At 38.6% G+C, this 6,656-nt stretch overlaps 1 pseudogene; it reads right to left on the bottom strand.

The window, feature by feature from the left end:
• Positions 1 to 5,676: 5,676 nt before the first annotated feature.
• Positions 5,677 to 6,060, bottom strand: LOC102860395 (annotated as a pseudogene).
• Positions 6,061 to 6,656: the final 596 nt, after the last annotated feature.

The raw sequence follows: 6,656 nt of genomic DNA, 5'->3' as shown, positions 1-6,656 counted from the left end.
ATGTAGACCAAGAAACTATTGTTTGAATAGAACAAGGGAACACTTCTTGGTTCAAAATCAAGAAAGGTATGCATCAGGGTTGTATCTTTTCTCCACACCTATTCAAATGTATATGTATGCAGAGCAAATCATCAGAAAACCTGTAGTATATGAAGAAGATTCTAACATCAGTTTGGGAGGAAGATTCTTCAACAACTTATGTTATACAATTGACACAACCTTGCTTGCAGAAAGTGAAGACTTAAAACACTTGCTGCTAAAGAGCAAAGACTTCAATTTTGATTACATTTTAAACACCAGTAAAACAATCTTCACTGCTGTACCAATAGGAAACATCATGATAGATGCTGAAAAGATTGAAGTTGTCAACAAATTCCATTGACTTTGGTCCACTAACAACACTCATAGTAGTAGCAGTCAAGAAATCAAAAGATGTATTGCATTGGGAAAATCTGTCATGAATTTATCCAAAGATTTAAAAAGCAAGAATATTGGTTTAAATACTAAGGAGCACCAGAGCCAAGTGACTATATTTTCAATTGTGTCTTATGCATCTGAAAGTTTGACAATGAGTAAGGACAAGAAGAAGAATCTATGCCCTTAAATTGTGGTGTCGGCAAAAGTATTGGCTCTCCCATGGCTTGCTTAATGAACCAACAGGTCTGACTAGGAGGAAATGCAATCAGCCTGCTCTCTATAGCCAAGGATAGTATAACTTATCCACATACTATGGGCATGTAGTCAGGAGGGCCTAGTCCTTGGAAAAAGACATTATATTGTGAAAAATGGAAGGTCAGAGAAAAGAGAGGAAGACCCTCCACAAGATGGATTGAAACAGTGACTGTAACAACGGGCTTGAGCATTTCAGAAATCATGAGGAAAGCATGGGCTACAGCAAAGTTCATATTGGTTGTCATTGGGATGTTATGAGCTGTAGTCAACCTGAGGACACCTTCAACAATAGTTTTGAAGACTCAGCTATAATCTTTTCAAATGTTTCATAAGCATGTAAAAGTTTGGCAATGAGTATAAAGTATTGTAGGAACATCGGAGCCTTTGTATTATAGTATTGGCAAAGAGTATTGAACATACTCTGTCAAGAAATAACCTCTTTTAGAGGTGCAAACAGAATGCTCTTTGAAGCAGGGATGGTAAAATTTGTCTCATGAACATTGGGCATCAGGACAGGGGAGGTCTTGGAAAAAGACATCACATTTGAAATAATGGAGGCTAAGTGGAAAATGAGAAGACCCTCTGTGAGATGGATTGACACAGTAACTGCAACTGTTGACACAAATAGAGCAATGACTCTGATAATGACAATAACACAAGACTTTCCAGTGTTTCCATTTTTTGTGCATTTTTCATGACTAGCATGCACCTAATGACAACAATAAAACACACACACACACATATTAAATATACATATATGCTGAATTTTACCCATATGAAATCTGACAACGAATAAAAAGGATGTTTTGATAAATGATAACATATTGAAAATGTATGGAGAAATGATTCATCCCTGCTGCACTCCTTTCTTGATTTTGAACCATGTAGTGTTCCCTTGTTGTGTTCATACAACAGCTTCCTGGTCTAGAGATAACTTCACATGATCTAGTCAACCAAGCATCCAGGGATTTCTATTCTTTTGACTGTTAGGCTCAGGATAGGGCAAGAGTTCAGGTCTATTGTGCATAGGGTCACTACAAGTTGTAGTAGACTCAACAGCATATATCAACAAAAACCGTATGGATGAACTTCGAAAACATTATGCTGAACAAGAGAAATCAATTGTAGACGGATAAATATTGTACAACACCAGCTGCAAGAGGGCCACAATAGGTGAGTGGCTTAGTCCATCTCTAGGGTGTTGTACTGCTAACTCAAAGGCTAACTCTGATGGTGTGAATTCACCAGATACTCCACAGCATAAAGATGAGCAATCTCTTCCCATGTGATTTGCAGCCTCAGAAACACAACGGAGTGCCAGCTATGACTTAGCTCCAACTCAGCTGCAGTGAGAGTAAGAGAGACAGTAGAAGATGTAGAGGAGAACATGTATTAGTCATTGCAAGGGATGAGTGATAGGGAGCAACAGGGAATGTATTATTTAAGGAATAGTGAGTAAAGGATGACAAAAGAAATATAATAGATTCTGAGGATAGCTGGACAACATGGGAAATGTAAAAATGTCACTAAATTATATGCATAAATGTAAATGAAATGGCATATAATTTTTTTTGTTATTGTTATGTGCTGTCAAGTCGCTTACGACTCATAGCGACTCTATGTACAACAGCCCTAAACACTGTTCTTTCCTTGCCAATTTCACTGTCTCTGACATGTCTATCTCCATTACACCAGTGACAGAATCAATCCATCTTATCAAGGGTCTTCCTCTCCTGTGCCTTCCGTCAGCCCTCCCAGGCACGATGGTCTTTTCCAAGGGCTGGTCCCTCCTTGCAACATGTCCAAAGTATGTCAGATGAAGCTTCAGAATCCTTGCTTCCAAGGAGAACCCTGGCTTCACACTCTGCAGGACAAACTTTTCTGTTCTCCTAGCAGTTCATGGTATATTCAATACTCTTCTCCAGCACCAAAGCTCAAAGGCATCAATTCTTCTTCTATCATCCCTAGTCATTGTCCAGTTCTCTAATGCATAGCAAGTAATGGCAAAGATCATAGCCTGTATCAGGTGCACCTTAGTCTCCAGTCTGACATCGTTGCTCCTCAGTACCTTGAAGAGGTCTCTGACAGCAAACTTTCCCAATGCAATTCGTCTTTGTATTTCCTTGGCTTCTGGTACCAAGAGTGTTGATTGTAGAGCCAAGTAAACTAAAGCTGTAACAATCTCAATGTCTTCACCATATCATTTTTACAACATCAAAAAAAACCCAAAATGTAAAACAAAACAAAAGAATACTAGTTCTAAGGTGCCATTCTGTTCTCATTCCAGTTTCCTTTTCTATCCTTTATATTCAATTTTCCCATCCAAAACCAGGTAAGCTGAGAAATACATTTTGATGATAGTTTCCTAGTCAAAAAACTATCTTTCCAAAGCCAGGTTGTTAATCTCCCTACATGAGGCCCAGTGGCCAAAAACACACTGCAGGACTTTGCCGATTCTGTGTCAGCAGGAGAAGAAAGGTGGAGGAACCACCTCAGGCCAAACTCGTTAACAGTTGTTTCATTAATCACAGTTTGTGTTTCAAATCCAAAGACAATCTGTCCAATTAACATTAAAGCTTTGGCAGCCATGAAGAGACCTTTAGGAAAAGGCAGTTTGACACAATTGTTAATAATGTTAACATTTAGGAAAGTGGTTCCCAAATATTATGTTCTCCTGTTGACAGTTTGAGTCTAGTCCAAAGCAGAAGGACAGCCCTCAGGCACCCCTACAATCTAATCTGACCCCTCTCTTCCATCCCGCCTCATCACCCTAGACAAGCATTATTGTTCCAGCTGTTTTAACAGGATCATTCTCCCAGAACATAGCACTGTTAATCACACATTTGTGCCATTGTTCATTTGAATCTACAGTCTCCATGCTTTCTCTTTTGTATTGGACCCAGTCTAAGCTCCTCTGTATTATTTTCCAAGTAACACTCATTTCAACAAATAATTCTTGATTACGTGTTGAGACTTGGATTTAAATCTGATTTCAAGATATTACTAAGTTTGGCCTATTATTTTAAAGCAATAAGTCTATACAGTGAAAAACATTAAGATAATGCAAACACTTGTATAGACAAACCTAAATATTCCTGTTTTCCTAGTCTCTTAAATTTCTGCTAAGACACAATGTTATTCACCAAAATCTTCCAACTCCCTTCAAATATATCTTTTACCTGCACAAAAATAAAAATATGCCCATATACACAGAGAGAGAGACACATATACATATTTCCTTTTAACCACAGGCCGATGCTACTATATAAAACACACTGCTTTTATACATTTGCTGAACAATTGTTCCTGTCAGTATAATTCCCAGATAGATTATGTGAAACGTGAATCATGTGATGTGTGTATGTGAAAACACTTTACAGGAAAGGTGGCTTTAACTATGAGATCATTGTTTTATTGGTTTCTTTTTTTTCTTAGAATTGCAAAGATTTAAAAAAATTATTGGTTTGCATAATCTTATATCATGTTTTATACATATACTTTGTGTTATTCAATCATTCATATACATTATATTTAATGTAATTACCATTTCTGGCATCCACTTTGGTAATAGCTTGCTTCCGGAAACTCTATGAACTTGGCGAAACATTGAAAGTTATCCAAGTGTTCAGGTCTTTTGTTCATAGGGTCGCTATGAGTCGTCTATGAGTTAACAACAACAACAACAACAACAACAACATATAGAGAACTCTGTTGGCCTAGTGGATAGAAAATTATGCTACCAAGCTGAAGGTGGGTGATTTTAATTTCCAGCCCTCAGGCTTGATTTTAATTGTTTTTGGCCAAACATTCTTCTAAATGGTATAGCACTGGTCTGTCCATTTGCTGTACAGAGATGGCTGTGATGCTGAACACTGTAACACTGATGTGTCAAATGCAATAATGGTTACCCATGGTGGACAGTGTTTGGTGGAGCTTCCCGATTAAAACAAGCTTGGAAGCACTGGTGCAGGTTTCTATTTTGGTTTCTGATTAAAATTAAAAAAATTATAGTGATTTGTATACAAAGGTCATATGCACTGTGTTTCATTTACATACATTGTGTTTCAAGCATTCTTCTATTCATACAAATTTCTCATATTATCATTCCCATACATTGTGTTTTAGAGAATTCATCTCCATTGACCCATGCCCAAATTTTGAGGTCCCTGAGCTTTGTGGGAAAAGTGAGGGGATGAAGGGAAAGATCCACGGGGGACCTGAAAGGGTGGGGTAATGGTGGGCATAGATCCCTTCCCTATTTGAACATTTTTATGTATTTTGCTCAGTTGTTCTATTATTATCACAATAGTGGCCTTACATAAAATTTGTCCTCTTATGGCTGAGATAGTTCACTTAGCATAATACTTTCTAGTCTCTCTCAAATTATGTAGTATTTGATGAAGTCATTGTACCTTAGTGCTGCATAATATTCCATGGTCTGAACATACTGTAATTTCTCATTAGATTGTTGATGAGCAATTGAGCTGCATCCGTTTTCTAACTATTGTGAGTAACAATGCTATGGAGATAAGTGTACATTGTTGAGTATTTTAAAGAAATGCGGTGTTTTATTTTGTTTTTGTTTTTTTTTGAATGGTTAAGAAAATGTTTGTGGTTTTATTGTATAATGAGGCATTAAAACATCTGAACAAATCAGTGTCTGAACCATGAGGCAGCTACTTTCTCCTTTATTTCTTTGCGTTACTAGTGCAACTTGTCAGTAGATTAGAAGAAGGTGGGTGGAGGGGGGGAAGACAACCTTTTGCATTACTTAAATATTTTCAAGGTATGCGCTGGTATAACACAAACTTCTCCTGTTAGATGCAGCTAGTCTCCTGTCCAAACATCACGCACTGTAAGGACCTCGATGGCAGCGGTACACCACACCACTCCCACCTCGGCCCTGCTTGTTAGTGTATGATATTTGGAGCATCTGGAGAAGGGTGAATAGTATCGGGAAAAGGAAGGAGGAGGAAACAGCATTATTGCCTGGCTGCGATGAGGTCATCCCAAGTTCTGCAGAGAAAGCCTGAACGTGTCACTGATGCAAAGCCAAGCATCACTGATGTTCTTTAATAGAAACATCTGGTGAAAGCCCATGATGGGGTCTTCATCGGCCTTGAGCTGGCCCACAGCCATGTGGAGGATACAGCTCTCTGGCGTGGGCTGATGATCCTGTGACATGAGGCTGTGCTGGATATTCTGAAACAGAAGGCTAGACAATTTCTTCTCAACAGCAGCTTTCCCCTGGAACTGTTGTCCTTCTCACGAAAGGCATGACATGTCAGTGTAAATTGCACCTAGTTGGACTCTGTTGTTATCAAATAACTGGTAGTAATGTTGAATGAAGCAGGATCCAATGTGTGCCCACATCACTTTGTCTCCCATGTATGTGGCGTCACTCAGCCTTGTGAGACCTAAGGGTGGCAGCTTCAACGGCAAGCCAGAACAATCTGCCTTAATTTGAGTCAAAGCTTACAGAAAAAAATGGTTTTTAATCCAGAAGTTCATATATGTTATGGTTTCATGATAGTGGCTACCTTCCCTACATAGTAACAACATTCTTCCTACTTCTTTCCTGGGATTTCTGTTTCCACTTCTCTACCTTTTTAATATCTTCTTGCCTTCCTCCTGGAATTAAACCCCGCGTATGTGCTGTACTTGTATGATGGATTGTTCTAAGGACTGTGTTCCTCTCTGTCATTACTGATCACTGTTTATTATTGACAGGAGTGATTGCAATTCCAGGCTTGGACAGTGACTTGTGTACCTCTTGTGTCTTTTTTTCCTCAAAGATGTTGTGTTGCTCATCATTTTCTTTTGTATTGACTTTCCCTTCACAAACTTTAATATGTGTCTCTTAACTAATTAGAGATTTTTCTCTGCTCTCCCTTCACTTTGGAGTCAACCCATAGCTGACCCTCCACCAAGTTCTCAGAGGCAGTAAATCACCTGGGAGAAAATTTGTCTTCTTTCACCGACCG

Source organism: Elephantulus edwardii, unplaced genomic scaffold (genome assembly GCF_000299155.1).
Source record: "Elephantulus edwardii isolate Elephantulus edwardi_28Jun2011 unplaced genomic scaffold, EleEdw1.0 scaffold00092, whole genome shotgun sequence".
In the NCBI taxonomy this organism is placed as follows: domain Eukaryota; kingdom Metazoa; phylum Chordata; class Mammalia; order Macroscelidea; family Macroscelididae; genus Elephantulus; species Elephantulus edwardii.
This window is presented reverse-complemented; position numbering and strand designations above follow the sequence as displayed.